Source organism: Puma concolor, chromosome B4 (genome assembly GCF_028749965.1).
Source record: "Puma concolor isolate L17-30 chromosome B4, mPumCon1.1.hap2, whole genome shotgun sequence".
Classification (NCBI taxonomy): Eukaryota; Metazoa; Chordata; class Mammalia; order Carnivora; family Felidae; genus Puma; species Puma concolor.
This window is the reverse complement of record NC_141673.1, coordinates 137,820,032-137,838,018: the sequence shown is the minus strand read 5'-3', so window position 1 is coordinate 137,838,018 and position 17,987 is coordinate 137,820,032.

Here is a 17,987-nt window from a genome sequence, read left to right as displayed (position 1 = left end):
CATCGATGGCCCAGGTAATCTTTATAAAGGCACTGGTTTCTCAGCCTGCAGGTTCAGACATACTCCTAAGACCGTACTAAAAGAGAACCCCCATAGAGACCACAGAGGCACCTCAGAACCTGGTACTTTTGCCACTTAGGACTAAAGAGGATCGTTTGCACATTCCCGGGGAGACGTCTTTGGAGATACTCAATTGCCTGGCTGCCAATGGCAGAAGCCTCATCTCTTTCACGCGCAGGGATCGTTGGCCGCGTAAGATTCAATGCACGGGGTGAAGTGCAGATTGGGGCGGGCTGGGTTGGGGGAGATACGGGATGGTAGTACAGGATGGGCTCAGCGGGGAAGTGTCCCCCATGTATAACGTGCTCCCCCAAAAAGGAGGTGCCTAGGTGGCTCAGCTGGCTGAGAGTTGACTCTTAATTTCGGTTCAGGTCATGATGTCACGGTTTGTGAGACTGAGCCCCAACTCCACGTTGACAGTGTGGAGCCTGCTTGGGATCCTCTGTCTCCCTCTCTCTGCCCCTCCCCTGCACACGCCTGCTCTCTCTCTCTCAAAACAAATGTTAAAAAAAAAAAACAGACTTCATAACATGGCATCGTCGACGAATCCTCGATGCTGGGGGTGGGTGGGGGGGGGTACAGGTAAGCTGTCCGTTTTCGGTTCCCTGAGGCCTTAACTAAGCCACAGGCATCAGAGACATACTACTTTGGACATGTCGGTGGAACTGATCTAAAGACATCGCACCAGTTTGTTCTGGCAACTATATCTGGTGAGGAAAGGGGCAGAGGCGGCTCTTAAGGCCTGGGGGGGACTCAGCTCATTTCCAAGTCCTGGCTGTGTGGTAGAATCCAGGGGCTGGGGCCAGGGGAGGCAGGCAGCCACAAATTGATGGGGCACCCCCAGGCTTTGGAGACGGATGGTCCCAGGTCTGTCCGACTGTCCCACCACGTTCTAGATGCATGGCCTTGGACAAGTTACTTGTCATGTTTTTTGACTTGCTTCCTGTTCATAAAGCGGGGATGTTCATACCGCTTTTTTTTTTTATTGTAAGATTCACCACTGATTTGTTAAGTTTTCATGCAAAATAGAACAAACCATACGTACATCCGATGCGAGACACAGTTCAGCTTCTGGATGTGTTAAATGAAGACAAAAATTCTCCTTAGAAGTGAAGAAATACCATAATTACTTTTCAGGCTTTTTGTGAGGATTCAATCTTAGAAGTGAAGAGACCTTGACAGTTTCCGGCACAGAGTAAGTACCGAAATGGTAGCTATTCGTCTAATAGCACCGGGTGCTTTAAATGCAACGTAGATATTGTTATACCCACTTCGCAGATGTGGAACTGAGGCCAGGAGAACTTAACGATCCTGCTTGATTTTGCCCAGCCACCGCTGGGGGTAAGCCTACGTTGGTCAGACTGCCAAATCACGCAGCCTAAGAACCACACAGCTGAGCCAGGCCCGGCTGGATGAATCACCAACCACAAGACGGGGACTGAGTCGCGTGTTAATTTTAGCAAGCAGGCTTTTGTATCCTGGGGCTATGGAGAGGTCTGTGGGCATTTAAATGAATAGATTTTCTTCAAAGGGCTGTGATTCAGGATGATTGCAGAGCCCTGAAGACCAGATGTCCAGTGTCTAAGGTTCTGTGTTTTCCCCTCCCCTGCCCCCTCCACCGTCTTCCAAGCCAGCATCTTTTGGCATACCCTATTCCTGGGGTACATAGAATTTCCCAGGGGTACACACGCATAGTTTTAGGGGAGTAGGTTTCCAGATCCTCAACCTCCATATTCACTCTTCCTAAAACAGCCGGAGAAGTTTGTTTACTTGGCAATTGCAATGGTGTTTCTTTGCTTTGCAAACAAAAGGGGAACCCCTCACCTACCTCAGAGGCAGTGACTACAGTGCATTGCCCCAAGGTGGGGACACCTCCAGGGCCCCCAACAGAGGGAAGCCTCCTTTAATGGTTAACCCCTGAAACGGCACACAACCAGGGGTTTCCTTCCTACCCGGGCTCTGTGAAAGGGGCAACTCCACAGCTTTTGGAAGGTTTTGGATTGAGAACAGGTGAAGCGCTCTAACTTCCTGCAGCAGCTCCCAGCTTTCTGGTCTCAAGACTCCCTCACGCTCTTAAAAATTATTAAAGGCTCCAAAGAGCCCTTGTTATGTGGGTTACTTCTACTCATGTTTAGTGTACTTGAAATGAAAACTACAAACTTTTTAAAAAGTACACGTATGTAATAATTTATTTTACTTTATTTTTTAAATGATTATTTTGAGAGAAAGAGGGAGAGAGAGTGGGGAGGGGCAGAGAGAGAGAGAGAGAATCCCAAGCAGGCTCCAATCCACACTGTCAGCACAGAGCCCGATATGGGGCTTGATCTCGCAAAGTGTGAGATCATGACCTGAGCCAAAATCAAGAGTTGGACACTTGTCTGGCTGAGCCACCCAGGCACCCCAGAAAATTCTTTTTTATTATTTTCGTATTATTTTTTTAATGTTTATTTATTTTTAGAAAAGACAGCACGTGCGTGGGGGAGGGGCAGAGAGAGAGGGAGACACAGAATGTGAAGCAGGCTCCAGGCTCTGAGCTGTCAGCACAGAGCCCGATGTGGGGCTCGAATCCATGAACTGCGAGATGGTGACCTGAGCTGAAGTCGGACACTCAGCTGACTGAGACACCCAGGTGCCCGTCCCCACCCTGAAGAAAATTCTTAAAGTATTGAAAAACTATGGGTCTGATAATGTTAGCTATAAGTTTTCTACGTTTTTAATTTTTATTTGAAAACTTGAAATTTCCAACAAATACTGTTAGTTGTTTTCCATAGTGATAGCTCACTGCGTTTTTGAGAAACTGTAGGTATTGTTTTTATAAATTAAACCCCCCACCCCCTTTTTTTTGTAAAGGGGAAATCTGATAATACCCATGCATAAATCCTTTCAAGGACCACCCATTCATTTCCCACAAAAAAAGGACAGGATGTTATCATGGCAACAAGGTTCCCTTGTAATCCCTCACTAAAGACCTCCAGTGCTTACAATCCCAGCTGCCACCATCCTGAGCCATGCACTTCATTCTTGAACCCTTTCATTTTCTCCTCTATCTGCCTGGATCAGAAATCATTCCCTCCAATTCCACCAAGTCCCACTAGTCCTTTAAGATTTAATTTTAGGGGCACCTGGGTGGCTCAGCCAGCTGAGTGTCCAACTTTGGCTCAGGTCAAGATCTCACGGTTCATGGTTCGAGCCCTGAGCCGGGCTCTGTGCTGACAGCTCGGAGCCTAGAACCTGCTTTGGATTCTGTGCCTTCCTCTCTCTCTGCCCCTCCCCTGCTCATGCTCTGTCTCTCTCTCTCAGAAATAAACATTAAAAAATTATTTAATAAAAAAAGATTTAATTTTAGATCTCAGTCTTTGGGTCTGTCTCCCTTCACTGGTGTATCAACTTGACTGGGCCACAGGATGCCCAGATATTAAGTCAAACATTTTATTGTGGGTGTTTCTGCAAGGGTGTTTCTGGATGAGAGTCACATCTAAATGGGTAGATTTCACAAAGCAGATTGCCCTTCCTTATGTAGGTGGGTTTCACCCAATCCGTTGAAGGCCTGAATAAAACAAAAATCTGAACTTCCCTGTGTAAGAGAGAATTCCTCCTGCCCGACAGCCTTTGGGATATTGGTCCTCTACTGCCTTTGGACTCAGACTGAAACACTGGCTTCTCCTGGGTGTCAAGTCTGCAGGCCTTCATATAGGAATTACGTTATCAGCTCTTTTGGGTCTCCAGCGTGCTGACTCATCCTGCAGATCTTGGGATTTATAGCCTCCCCTCTCTCTTTAAATATACACACATAAAGTGTACAGGCTTATAAGTAGACCATTATATAGTCGTATGACAACACGAAGCTAAGTGTGGGATGCTCTGAGAGTCCAGAATGTTGAAGTGTCAGGATTATTCTCCAGAGGACCAGAACAAGTGAGACGTCTATATATACATGGTGAGTACTCAATAACCAACCTCAGAGTGAATGAGATGATGGCAAATGAGTGAAGGAAGGGCTACCATTTGGGAGCCCTCATCCTGTGGTTCAGATTCCTTCATACCTTTCTGTCTTTGCCAACCAAATTGTTTTTCACCTGATTGATCACATATCATATTCTCGGCTGCCATTCTGATCATATAGTATTTGTTAGATGCTATGGTGGCTACCAATGGACAAAATGGAACTCATGCAACTCTGCATTGCCCTGTGATCCCATGAGTCAGATGGGGGCGGGCCATCTCCCTAATTGCTTTTCCAAGAATCTGGGTCCAGGTGATCTTACCCAGTTGAGCCCTCTCTTTGCTCAGACCACCATGACTCATTTAGCACAGTGGTCTTTCAACCGGTACACGGTTTCCCCTGGGGCTTTCGGGAAGACTTTCTAAGACGCAAGGGGAACAGCAATGGTTTCTGGCCAGCTCAGATCTTCAATTCCATGTGTATTCTTTTGCAAAGCCGATCTATCTGAGAATGTGCCTCTTACCCATCTCAGATCTCACCTGGCTGCATTGCCCAGCATGTAAAAAAAATTCTAGGGTACAACACAAAAAGTAAGACCTCCTCAGTTATTTAATCAAGGTAGCATAAGCCCTGGGACTTTCAGCCTTTCCCTGCCTTGTGTATATTTCTTTATAGGGAGAATCACTTTGTTCCATTATTCTGAATGATATATGGTAGAATGAAATGGTAGAAATAGTAATCATTGTGTTTCAGTGTTTTGTCCTCTTCCAGTTGTCTGCTAGTATGAAAGGACATTACCCTCTTGATGAAGAGTTGCCTTGAGAGCAAAGCAGAGAACATCAGTAAGAAATACCGAGCACTGAAAATTAAAACCATATTTAAACATGAGCAATATTGTCGGTATTCTCCAGCTGGAAAGAAAAATACCTTTAAACGGTTGAAGCAGCAATATAGGTTAGCCATACAGATTTGTTAAAACGTGATGGGAGTGTTCTCTAGGACTTAAAGTATTTTCAGAAAACACTGAAAAAAATCCCTGCAGATAAAACTTCTGTGTTATTTCTTACAGTATTGAAGTTCCCAGACCATGGTGTCTGCAGACCTACAACTTACTCTAAAATGGTTGAGTGACAATTCACAGAGAGAGAGAGAGAGAGAGAGAGAGGGAATAAAGAGTAAACCAACTGGGACACAGTGTTGACCACAGGTAGGTCTAGGTAAAAGGTATATAGGCTGTTGTTATTCTCTTCTTACTCCTGCAACTTTGCGATGTTCTTAGAATAGTCTTGCAAGCAAAAAAGTGTTTCCTCAAGTTCAAGTCAGAGGGAGTTACTCCCCCAAATGTTAAGTAAAACGACGTATGTCAGTATGAAAAAATGTTCAAGTTTACATCGTCTTTACCACTTTTGATCTTCTGAACAGTTTTATTGAGCAAAATGGAATAAAAAGGCTGCATGTTTGTTTTATCTTCAGGAATGCAAAGGTCTAATTACTCAAACAGTTTTTATTCTAAAACTAAACTCCGAAGGTGTATTCGGAGTTGGCTTTTTTTTTTTTTCTTTGCTTTAAGTCAGTAGATTACCAAGGACTGGAAAAGACAAAACTCTGGTGTTTCTGACAAAGTCCAAAGGGTGAAATCGTAAACGTGTAGATCTGTAAAATGTGTAAAATAATTGCTTCTTAAAGAATTCCAGGAATTCTTTAAGAGTCTGTGCCGTTTAATGCGAGATTAAAACCTATTTTATCAAATCATATCATGAAATACTTACTCTGGTTACCATCAGTCCTCATGGTTTATCTTCTAAATGTGTAGTGATGTCTACCTCCTATTAACAAAAATTTAAATTCTGTGCCCACTGCCCAGCAGATTAGATTATAGGCATGCCTGCCTTTTGGTTTCGTGAACTATATGTAGAGAAAATCTGAACTTGATGGTCAGTGAAAGCATTGAAGCTTCTTCTTGTTTTTATTTTATTTCTGTTTTATTTTTAAAAACAAAACTTTAAAAAATTATTATCCTTCCTTTATAGAGTCAGTGTTTGTTTGGACTTGCCCAGGACACCTGGGTTCTGGGGACAATTGCTTACCCCCTAGTCATTAGAATAAAGTCCACGAAATGAAGGAAACATTCATCAAACACTTACCATGTGTTTGCTGCTAGGGTGATGAACACTTGCAAGCTGGCATCCCTAGATTTCTTATATATACTTAATTTTATTTAAAAATTTTTAAAAAATGTTTTTATTTATTTTTGAGAGAGGGAGACAGACGTAATGCAAGCAGGGGAGGGGCAGAGAGAGAGGGAGACACAGAATCCAAAGCAGGCTCCAGGCTCTGAGCTGTCAGCTCAGAGCCTGACACGGGGCTTGAATTCATGAACCACGAGATCATCACCTGAGCCGAAGTCGGACGCTCAACCGACTGAGCCACCCAGGCGCCCCACAGGTTGCTTACATTTAAAATGAAGAGCTTAGGGGTGCCTGAGTGCCTCAGTCGGTTGGACGTCTGACTCTAGGTTTCGGCTCAGGTCATGATCTCACGGTTTGTGAGTTCACACCAGGCTCTGCAACATTAGTACAACACTGTTTTAACAAAACTGCAGACTTTATTTGAATTTTCCTGTGTTTTTCCACCAATGTCCATTTTCGGTTCCAGGATCCCATTTCGGGAGGGAACATTGCATTTGGTTGTATGCCCTTAACCTCTTCGGATCTGTGACAATCCGTCGTTCCTATTCTTTCATGGCCTCGATGTGAAGAGTGCTCATCAGGTGTCTTGGAGACCGCTCCTCAGTTTGGGTTTGTCTCATGTTTTCTCACGGTTGGACTAAGGCTCTGCGTGTTGGGGAAGAAGAGCACAGAGGTGAGGTGACTTGTGACAACGACATGACATCACTGGTCACGTTAACGGATCATTTGGCAGGTGGCACCTGCCGGGTTTTGCCACTGCAGAGTTGGTATTTTTCCCTTCCCATTTTTAGTTATTTGGCGATGAGTCACGGAGTCCACTTCCCATGCAGGGGAAGACCATTAGATCCCCCTCCTGAAGGGAGGCGTGTCCAAGAATTTGCAGACCTTTGTTAAAATGCCACTGTAATTAATACATATATCGGGAGAGATACTTTGAGGACATACAAATATCTGTTTCTTAAAGTTTCAGCCTCTGATTTTATTTATTTATTTGTTTATTTATTTCGCGTTTTATTTATTTTGACAGAGAGAGAGAGAGCATGTGAATGGGGCGGGCAGAGTGAGGAGGGGCAGAGAGAGGGAGAGAGAGAATCCCAAGGAGGCTGCACACTATCAGTGCAGAGCCCGATGCGGGGCTCGAACTCATGAACCATGAGATCATGACCTGAGCCAAAATCAAGAGTCAGATGCTCAACCAACTGAGCCACGCGGGCGCCCCGCAGCCCCTGACGTCAGCACCCGTGAGTGTATTTTCCTAGCAGCAATTGCTGTGATGTTCTAGTGGGAACTGTCTATTTCCCCTCATTCCTTTTACATTTATTACATGTGATTCTTCCCTAAGGAAAATGTGCCCCTTCTCCCCATTTAAGTGCTTATCCAACCATGTATTTATATTACTGTGGAGTTGTGGATATTCCTTCATAGATGAGCTTCTGTGTTTCTTTCTTTTTCTTAATTTTTTTTAATGTTTAGTTTATTTTTCAGACCGAGCACGAGCAGGAGAGGGGCAGAGAGAGAGGGAGACACAGAGTCCGAAGCAGGCTCCAGGCTCCCAGCTGTCAGCACGGAGCCCGACATGGGGCTCGAACTCACGAACTGTGAGATCACGACCTGAGCTGAAGTCGGACGCTCAACCGACTGAATCACCCAGGCGCCCCAGAGTTTGTATTTCTTAAACGTTGATCGTTTGATTTCCATGAAGACATGCCCTCCACTGCCTGAAATGTCAAGCGCCTAATATTCCTGACTGCGTGGGAGGCAGTGGCCTGGCCTGTAAGTCGACGTCATCCCGGCTCACATTTTCGTCTGAGGCCTTAATTATTAGGGAAGATTTCACTCGGCCGTCTGGGCGAAGCCTGCCGGTTGAAAATATCCTCCCTGTAAGGTGCTGAAAACAGTTTTCCAATATCACCTTCTGTGACTGTCCAGCCTGGAGGGGTTCGGTTTTACTTATTCCAGTGAGGCCTTCCAGTGTGACTTGGGGGAGGGTCACCCCGCTGCAGGCTGCAGGTGGCTGTTACATGCCTCTTCTGTCGCAGTCTGAGGGTTCGTTGTGCACATCAGAGCTGGAGAATGTTTTCGGCCTTGGCCGCTCCTTTCAGACCTAGGAGTCTGATGGGTTCACTAGGGATGCTCAGGTCCTTAAAGTTCCAGAACAGCCAAGGGAGCTGGGTAGAGAAGACAGCAAGAGCTTCAGAAGGTCTCATTAAGGAAAAAAGGAGTGAGGAGAGAAAGAGAGAGAGAGAGAGAGAGAGAGAGACTGACTCCTTTAAAAACCACATTTGGAAATGGAGACACTGAAGGTCCCCAGGACAACGAATTTAGCATCTCTTGTGCAGCCCCAAGATTCAAGGGAAACTTGGTCCAAGACTTCTTTACTTTGTGGTTCAACCCCAGAAGGCTTCAGCGGATGCACTTACTAAGGAATGGCCAACAGAGAGAGAGCAACATGAAGGGAGAAATACACCCACTGTGACCGCGTCATAGAAGCCTGCCCCTCCCTCTGAAAGGGACCGGAGACACAGCCCCTGTGAGCAGGCTGGCCTTTGGGCCCTGTCATTCTGATCTCCTTTGCATCTGAGCCGTAGAAGCTGAGACATTTTCCTACTGGGGCCTCTTCTCTTTTTCTAATGGTTTTGCATCTCCTCACACGGAGTGGGGAAGAAGGGGGGACATAAATCGCCATTCGGCATTTGATGACTTCAGGGCCTGTGAGTTAAAGTGTTGGCTCTGTTTCCTCAGCTCACAGTGGCGGGGGGCAGGGGCAGTGTGACCTCAGCTCAGCTGTTTGGGCCTTTCTGGGCCTCAGGCACCACACAAAGAATAAGGCACCAGATCCCTCACAGGACTAAGAAAGCACCATATCCAAGGAGTGAGGCACATTTGGTGACCCCCAAACTCGGCTCTCCAAGCTAGCCGGACGACCACAGGCCGCAGGAAGACGGGGTTCGGTCAAACTGGAAGGGAATTTCTGGAGACCCCACGGTCTCCCTGGAGCGATCTGCTTGCTCGCTCTGTTTTAGAAACACACGAACTATATTCCAGTTCAGACCATGCCTGAGAATGTGGGCATCGTACCAGGAAAAGCACTTGGCAGGTGCTCCGGTTCGACCCTGAAGTGCACCTTAGCCCAGTCAAGAGTCTGGGCTTGTATGGGAATGAGTAGGTGCTATGGCAAGCAGATTATATGTGGAGAAGCAGTTCTTGGTGTTTTAAATCCACAGCTCACAAAGGATTAGGGTGGACCGAGAAGCCGCCAAGGGCAGTTGAGGACAAAGGCATGTCGTGCTACTGTGTGGGGCCCTCGTCACGGCGGGAGTTCGAAGACCTGGGTTAAATCAGGTTCGTTCATTCATTCCTTCATTCACCCAGAATTCAAGGGGTTCCTCTTATGGTCCAACACTATGTGCTGGGAGGAACTTTTACAGAAGATACATGAGGAAAACATTAGTACCCATCAAAGGGAAGCGCAAACACATTGTAACATGAGCTTTTTAGTTCTAGAACCTTAGATTGCTAGGGCTGGGAACTTCGAGGTGCTCTCGTTGACCCCATCACTTAACAGAGGAGGAAACTGAGGCTCACGGAGGGACAGTAATTTCAGGCACGATGGCAGCTGGGACTAAACCAGCTTGACCCCCGATCTGGCTCTCTTTTCCATGAGGGTTAACCTCCCGCAAGAGAGGGAGAGAAAACGGTGCCACAGGACGTGGCAGAGCTCTGCGTGGCTCTAAGAGAAGAGCTCCGTGCTGCCAGATACAGCTACTGAAAGCCGGCCCTTCTAGCCCTTCTCAAAGACTCTGCTGCTCGGGATCCCTCAGCCTCCTGCAGGCATCCCTTGGCCCCAGTGTTCTCCTGGCTCGCTTTGTGGCGCTGGCCGTCCGCCCCGCCAGACCCAAGCTTCCGAGTCTCCTGTTTAAAGGGTAAACTTGCCATGTGACTCGCACCACGAAACTTGGGCACTGTTTCCCAAAGGAAGGGCCGGAGGAGTTTGCCCTCAGATTAAAACCACAGAACACAACCCTTTAATCGGAGAGCAGGCGATCACTTTAGAGTGACCTTGAGACTTTCTCAGGGGCTCTAGGACATCAGAGAAAAATACATCAGTTTCGCCAAGTCGGGTGCCCAAGAAGACCTCTTGAGATGGCAGGAGCTGGTGCGTGTAATCCATGTGGCTGGTGAGGAGTCTGAAATCCGACAGGTCCCATAGAAAGGAAGAGAGAGGCCTGAGGCTGTTAGTAGACAAACCAAAGGGAATCTTGGCTTGCATTCGTTCATTGGAAGCAGAAACAAGATGTCTGACTAGTTATCTTCATGCTCTGCTGGGCTCACAGGGGTCTCCCCTCCTGGTACATGTCGTGGTGGGGCCAGTGTTTCTCTTGGGCAGAAGAGTCCAGTCCTTGGTCTCTGAGGGAGAAAACATTGTCAGCTGAATAAGAAAGAGGCAGTATTTCTTTTACTTTGGGGGCCAAACCTTGCTCTAAAATGGAAGGGCTTTGCATGTCAGACAGCCTGATTTCGTTGCCGAACAAAGCTCTCTTCTTTGTGGGGAAGAAGGAAGAGGGCTTCAACAATTAGCCCTCTCAAAATGTAGGTCTATAAAAACAACCGGAGGAAATGGGCAATGACATCCATCCGCCCACTGCTGTGGGCTGGTCCAGGGGAAGGCAAAACAAAGGAAAACACATCTAGTTGGTTCAAGAGTTCAGCTCTCCCTGCATTAACAGAAAAAGCCATCTTTCTTCTCCTGGCCAGTCCAGCTCGCAAGTCCCATTCCACTGCTGTGATGTGTTCTCTCCCAGACCCTTCCTACTTGAACCTTCGTAGTTTTGACATGGGCATCTTGTATCTCTACAGCGGTTAGTTTGGGTGCTCAGATGGTTCTGGGAATCACTAGAAGCAAGAACTTGGTTTTCTTACTAGAGAATATATGAAAAATGGTCCCAAAGGATAAACAGAAGCAATGTTTGAATGCCTACTATGGGCTAGGTGTTTAGTCTTAGAACATTGCACTAAACCTCCTCCATGGCCTTATGACCTGATTCTATGTCCTTTTTCCATTTTATATTGTTAAAAAACAAGACAACAGGTTCCAAATGGAGTCACTTATGCTAAGGCCCCCGTTACCAAACAGAGGCTTAATTACAGTGTGGGTTCTCCCAGAAATGGAATCCTAAATTAGACCATCAGGTATCTCTTGAGCAGCATTTGGCTGGGTCATCTGCTGCATAGACCCCTGCCATCTCCTAAGGAAAGTGACCTTGCAATCATCAACATGCTTTCTTGCCTAATATAACGTAGTTCTGGCTCCACTCTGCCTATAAAAGACTTTCCTTGTGTAGAGCAACTCACAGTTCCTCTCTATCTTCTAGATTGGATGTTTGTTCTATTTGGATGGATTTTTCCTTGAGCTTTCAGAAATTGTAAGAGGCCTCAGTTTATCTTTTAACAACATATATGAGAACTGTCTGGCTCAAAAGTTAAATAATTTGAGAGGTCGAATAATTTGCCCTAGATCGCACAGATTGCCATAGGTGGCAGGGGAGGGGGAGGGGTGGGAAACAAACCAGGTGATCATGGTTACCAGGTGGCCATAAAGCCAATGTCTTTGTTGTTCTGCTAGATTCAACGTGATGAGAGACAAGTCAGTGAGTTTCCAGAAAGAGGAGAAACCCTGTGGGAGAAATCGTTTGAGATGGGAAAAAATGGACCTTTTCTTTCATTTTTGTGATTTCCCTGGAAATGTCATCACTTCCATTTTCCTGGGCCCGTAGCATAAGGTATGTATTTTTTCTGGCTCGGAAATGCCATTCTGTCTCCTTTATTTGAGGTGTTATATGTGTAAAGAAATGCATTTAATTCCCGATATTGAGTTCTTAAAGACCAACTGTCATGGGAGCGTATTTAATCAATCACCTTGTGAACATTTGTTGAATCCCTACTGCATGTAAAGCAATATGCTTTTCTTTATTTATTTACCACTTTAATGATTTTTTAAAATTTGAGTATAATTAGCACACGGTGTTTTATTGGTTTCAGGGTGCAATATAACGATTCAACAATTCTATACATTCTGCAGTGCTCCTCAAGTGTTCGTCATTAGTCCCCTGTATCTACTTCACCCCACCGCCCACACCCCCTTCCTTCTGGCAACCACCAGTTGGTTCTAGTTAACAGTCTTGTTTGTTTCTTCTTTTCTTTGCTTGTTTGTTGCTGAAATTCCACATATGAGTCGAATCATATGGTATGTGTCTTTCTCTGACTGACTTATTTCACTTAGCATTATACTTTCTAGCTTCGTCCATGTCATTGCAAATGGCAAGATTCCATTCTTTTTTAGGGATGAATAATAATCCACTGTATAATACATACCACGTCTTCTTTATCCGTTCACCTATCAATGGGCACCTAGGTTGCTTCCATATCTGGGCTATTGAAAATCATGCTGCAATACACATAGGGGTACATGTGTCTTTTCAATCTAGTGTTTTCATTTTCTTTGGGTAAATAGCCAGCGGTGGGATTACTGGATCATACGATAATTCTATTTTTAATTTTTTGAGGAACCGCAGTGGCTGCACCAATTTGCATTCCTACCAACGGTGCACAAGGGTTCCTTTTTCTCCACATCCTTGCCAATACTTGTTTTTTCTTGTGTTTTTGATTTTAGCCATTTTGACGGGTGTAAAGTGATACTTCGTTGTGGTTTTGATTTGCATTTCCCTGATAATAAGTGATGTTGAGCATCTTTTCATGTGTTTGTTGGCCATGTGTATGTCTTCTTTGGAAAAGTGTCTATTCAGGTCCTCTGCCTATTTTTTATTGGATTATTTGTGGGTGTTTTTTTTTTTTTTTGGTGTTGAGTTACATGAGCTCTTTATAAAATGGGTATTAACCCCTTATCTGATATATCACTTGCAAATATATTCTCCCATTCCGTAAGATTTTTTTTTTTTTTTATGGTTTCCTTCACTGTGCAGAAGCTTTTCATTTTGGTGTCATCCTGATAGTTTAATTTTGCATCTGTTCCCCTTGCCTCAGGAGAACTATCTAGAAAAATGTTTCTATGGCCAATGTCAAAGAAATTACTGCCTATGTTTTCTTCTAGGAATTTTATGGTTTCAGGTCTCACATTTAAGTCTTTAAAAAAAAAATTTTTTTTAAAGGCTTTTATTTATTTTTGAGACAGAGAGAGACAGAGCATGAACGGGGGAGGGTCAGAGAGAGAGAGGGAGGCATAGAACCGGAAACAGGCTCCAGGCTCTGAGCTGTCAGCACCGAGCCTGACGCGGGGCTCAAACGCACAAACCGCGAGATCATGACCTGAGCCGAAGTCGGACGCTTAACCAACTGAGCCACCCAGGCACCCCTCACATTTAAGACTTTAATCCATTTTGGGTTTATTTTTTTGTGGATGGTCTAAGAAGATGGTCCAGTTTCATTCTTTTGCATGTTGCTGTCCAGTTTTCCCAACACCATTTGTTGAAGACACTGTCTTTTTACCATTTGATATTCTTGCCTCTTTTGTCATAGATCAGTTGGCCATATGACTGTAGGTTTATTTCTTGCTCTCTATTATGTTCCATTGATCTGCGGGTTTGTTTCTGTGCCAGTACCATACTGTTTTGATTACATTAGTTTTGTTGTATATCTTGAAATCTGGGATTCTGATACCTCCAGTTTTGTTTTTCCTTTTCAAGATGGCTTTGGCTATTCAGGGTTTTTTTTTTTTTTTTAATTTTTTAAAAATGTTTATTCATTTTTGAAAGACAGAGACAGAGCACAAGCAGGGGTGGGGAGGAGAGAGGGGGGGGACACAGAATCTGAAGCAGGCTCCAGGCTCTGAGCTGTCAGCACAGAGCCTGACGTGGGGCTCGAACTCACAAACTGTGAGATCATGACCCTCACAAACTGCGAGATCATGACCCGAGCCGAAGTCAGATGCTCAACCAACTGAGCCACCCAGGGGCCCCATTCAGAGTTTTTTTTTGTGGTGCCATACAAATTTTAGGATTATTTGTTCTAGTTCTGTGAAAAATGCTGTTGGTATTTTGATTGGGATTGCATTAAATGTGTAGATTGTTCGGGGAGTATAGACATTTTAGCAATATTGTTTCTTCGAATCCATGAGCATGGGATGTCTTTCCATTTGTTTGTGTCCTCCAGTTTCTTTCATCAATGTTTTCTAGTTTTTACAGTCTTTCACCTCCTTGGCTGAGTTTATTCCTAGGTATTTTATTATTTTTGGTGCAATTGTAAATGGGATTGTTTTCTCTATTTTTCTTTCTACTACTTCCTTATTAGTGTATAGAAATGCAACAGATTTCTGTATTAAATTTTGTATCCTGTGACTTTCCTGAATTTGTCAGTTTTAGTAGTTTTCTTGGTGGGTCCTTTAGGATTTTTCTTTTTTTCTTTTTTTTAAGATTTATTTTATTTTTTGAGAAAGAGCGTGGGCAGGGAGTGGGCAGAGGGAGAGAGAGAGAATCTTCAACATTTTTTATTTATTTTTGGGACAGAGAGAGACAGAGCATGAACGGGGGAGGGGCAGAGAGAGAGGGAGACACAGAATCGGAAACAGGCTCCAGGCTCTGAGCCATCAGCCCAGAGCCCGACGCGGGGCTCGAACTCACGGACCGCGAGATCGTGACCTGGCTGAAGTCGGACGCTTAACCGAGTGCGCCACCCAGGCGCCCCTGAGAGAGAGAATCTTAAGCAGGCTCCACGCTCAGTGTGGAGCCCCACACGGGGCTCAATCCCATAAACCTGGGACCATGACCTAAGCCAAAATCAAGAGTTAAATGCTCAACTGACTGAGCCACCCAGGTGCCCTGAGTTTTTAGGGTTTTCTATACATAGTATCATGTCATCTACAAATAGTGACAGTTTTACTTCCTTCTTACCAATTTGGATACCTTTTATTTCTTTTTCAATTTGGATGCTTTTTCTTTCTTTTTCTTATCTGATTTTTGTGGCTGGGACTTTTATTATTACTGTGTTGAACAACAGTGGTGAGAGTGGGCATCCTTGCCTAGTTGTTAATTTTAGAGGAAAAACTCAGTTTTTCATGATTGGGTATGATGTTACCTGTGAGTTTTTTATTTTTTTAAATTTTTTTAATGTTTATTTATTTCTGAGAGTGGGGAGAGCAAAGAGAGGGAGACACAGAATCCAAACTAGGCTCCAGGCTTTGAGCTGTCAGCACAGAGCCAGATGTGGGGCTTGAACTCATGAGCTGTGAGATCATGACCCGAGCCAAAGTTGGAAGCTTAACTGACTGAGCCACCCAAGTGCCCCACCTGTGAGTTTTTCATATGTGGCCTTTATTATGTTGAGATATGTTCCTTCTAAACCTACTTTATTGAGAGTTTTTATCATGAATGGATGTTGCACTTTCTCAAGTGCTTTTTTTTTTTTGTTTGCATCTGTTGAGATGATCATATGGTTTTTTATCCTTTCTCTTGTGAAATATCTGTTGATCGATTTGTGAATATCGAACAACCCTTGCATTCCTGGAATAAATCCACTTGATTGTAGTGAATGATTAAAAAAAATTTTTTTTAATGTTTATTTATTTTTGAGAAAGAGAGAGAGAGCACAAGTGGGGCAGGGGCAGAAAGAGAGAGATGAGACACAGAATCTGAAGCAGGCTCCAGCTCTGAGCTGTCAGCATAGAGCCTGACACGGGGCTCGAACCCATGAACCATGAGATCATGACCTGAGCCAAAGTAGGACGCTTAACTGACTGAGCCACCCAGGCACCCTGATGAATGGTTTTTTTAAATGTCTTGTTGGATTCGGTTTGCTAATATACTGTTGAGGAATTTTGCATTTGTGTTCATCAGATATATTGGCCTGCAGTTCTATTTTTTGTAGTGTCTTTATCTGTTTTTCATAAGTGGGTAATGCAAACTCCCGGGATGAATTTGGAAGTTTTCCTTCCTCTCTGTTTTTTTGAGAATAGTTTGAGAAGAACAGGTATTAACTCTTCTTTAAATATTTGGTAGAATTCGCCTGTGAAGCCACCTGGTCCTAGACTTTTGGGAGTTTTTGATTACTGATTCGATTTCATTGCTATAGGTCTGTTCAAATTTTTCTATTTCTTTCTGATTCATCTTTGCAAGTTTATATGTTTCTAGGAATTTATCCATTTCTTCCAGGTTGTCCAATTTGTTGGCATATAATTTTTCATAGTAGTCTCTTATAATCCCTTGTGTTCCTGTGGTAGTTATTTGCCCTTCGTTTCTGATTTTATTTATTTGAGTCCTCTCTCTTCTTTTTTATAAATGAGTCTGGCTGAAGATTCATGAATTTTGTTGCTCCTTTTCAAAGAACCAGTTCCTGGTTCATTGATTTGTTCTTTGTTTTTGTTTTTGTTTTTTGTTTTGTTTTGGTTTTTTGCTCTCCATTTCATTTATTTCTGCTCTTTTATTATTCCCTTCCTTCTACTGGCTTTGGGTAAAGCACTCTATGGAATGCTGTGAAAGATACAAAGATGATCTCTCTATGTTGCCTGAGCACTCAGAAGAGTGAAGGAGATAAAACATTGACACGTAAAAGTCCAACCTAGACCGTAAGGGATCATACGAGCATGTTGAACTAAGCCTGTGTGTCTTAATTTTGGCAACACACCAGAATCGCCTTGTAAACTCTATGAAGTGCTGAGGTCTAGACCTTACCCACAGAGGTCTTGTTTTGATTGGTCTGATGCCCCGCTGCCCCCTCCCCCCCATGGTTGTTCTTTAAAGTTTCTTAGGTGATTCTAACATGCAGCCAAGGTTCAGAACCATTGAACTACAGTAACCCAAACTATCTTCTCCAGCTCTCAGATTGCATAAGTCTAAACTGATGTGAGGAAACCTAGGATGTTCAGAGGGCAGGGTTGGGGCGGGAGGAAACCGCTGGATTAGTATTTTATCTCCGTTAATCTTCGCGGGGATTCCATATCACCTTCCCTCAGTCCACGGCAGCCCCATCCATCCTCCCACCCGTCCTCATCACTGCCTCCAGAATGAACTGCCACCTGCATTCACAGGGGGGAGAGACCCTCTCCCTCTAGAATTTAGTTTGTAGACCACTTTGAATCCCAGTAGCTTTTTTAACAAATACGTGCTTGCTAGTTTATCCGGTTTCCTTTTTCTTTTCCCTCTTCTCCAAGGGTTGCGGTGGTGGGTGTGATCGTTTCTTCTGTATTCCAGTTGGAAGTGGATCTCTCTTAGGTACTGGGAAGCTCTGCAAAGAGAGGCATGCAAATTGCTGTGCGGGAAGATTTGTCTGGGGGCAAAGGCAGGATGAGTTAAATTTAGGAGAGTCAGGATATGGGCAGGAGGGAGGATGTTGTAAGAATGGAACGGAAGTTGATGAGTGAGAGGGGTATTATGAGAGAATAGGCTTCAAGTTCTAGGGAAAGACTCAAATTTGTGTCTAACTCCAACGCCTGAACTCTTCCGTATCCTTTGTGTAATTGGCCAGAGGAAGCTTACTGCCCCTGCTGAATGGCTAAGATAGAAATAATACTCTTTGGCTTAAGCTGTTATCCTGCTGTAATTGTAGAATACGGTTTTGGCTCCTGGGACTCCTACATTGAACTTTGTTGTATCTGAGAACGAATGAGATGGTTCAGAAAACTTATGCCAAACTTATTGGGATGAGCACTGGGTGTTGTATGTATGCTACTCCTGAAACCAATATTGCACTGTATGTTAACTAAAATCCAAATAAACATAAAAATAAAAAAAGAAAACGTATGCCCAAACTCATGGTGAGATTGTTAGCAGGTACCTAGAACATCCCCT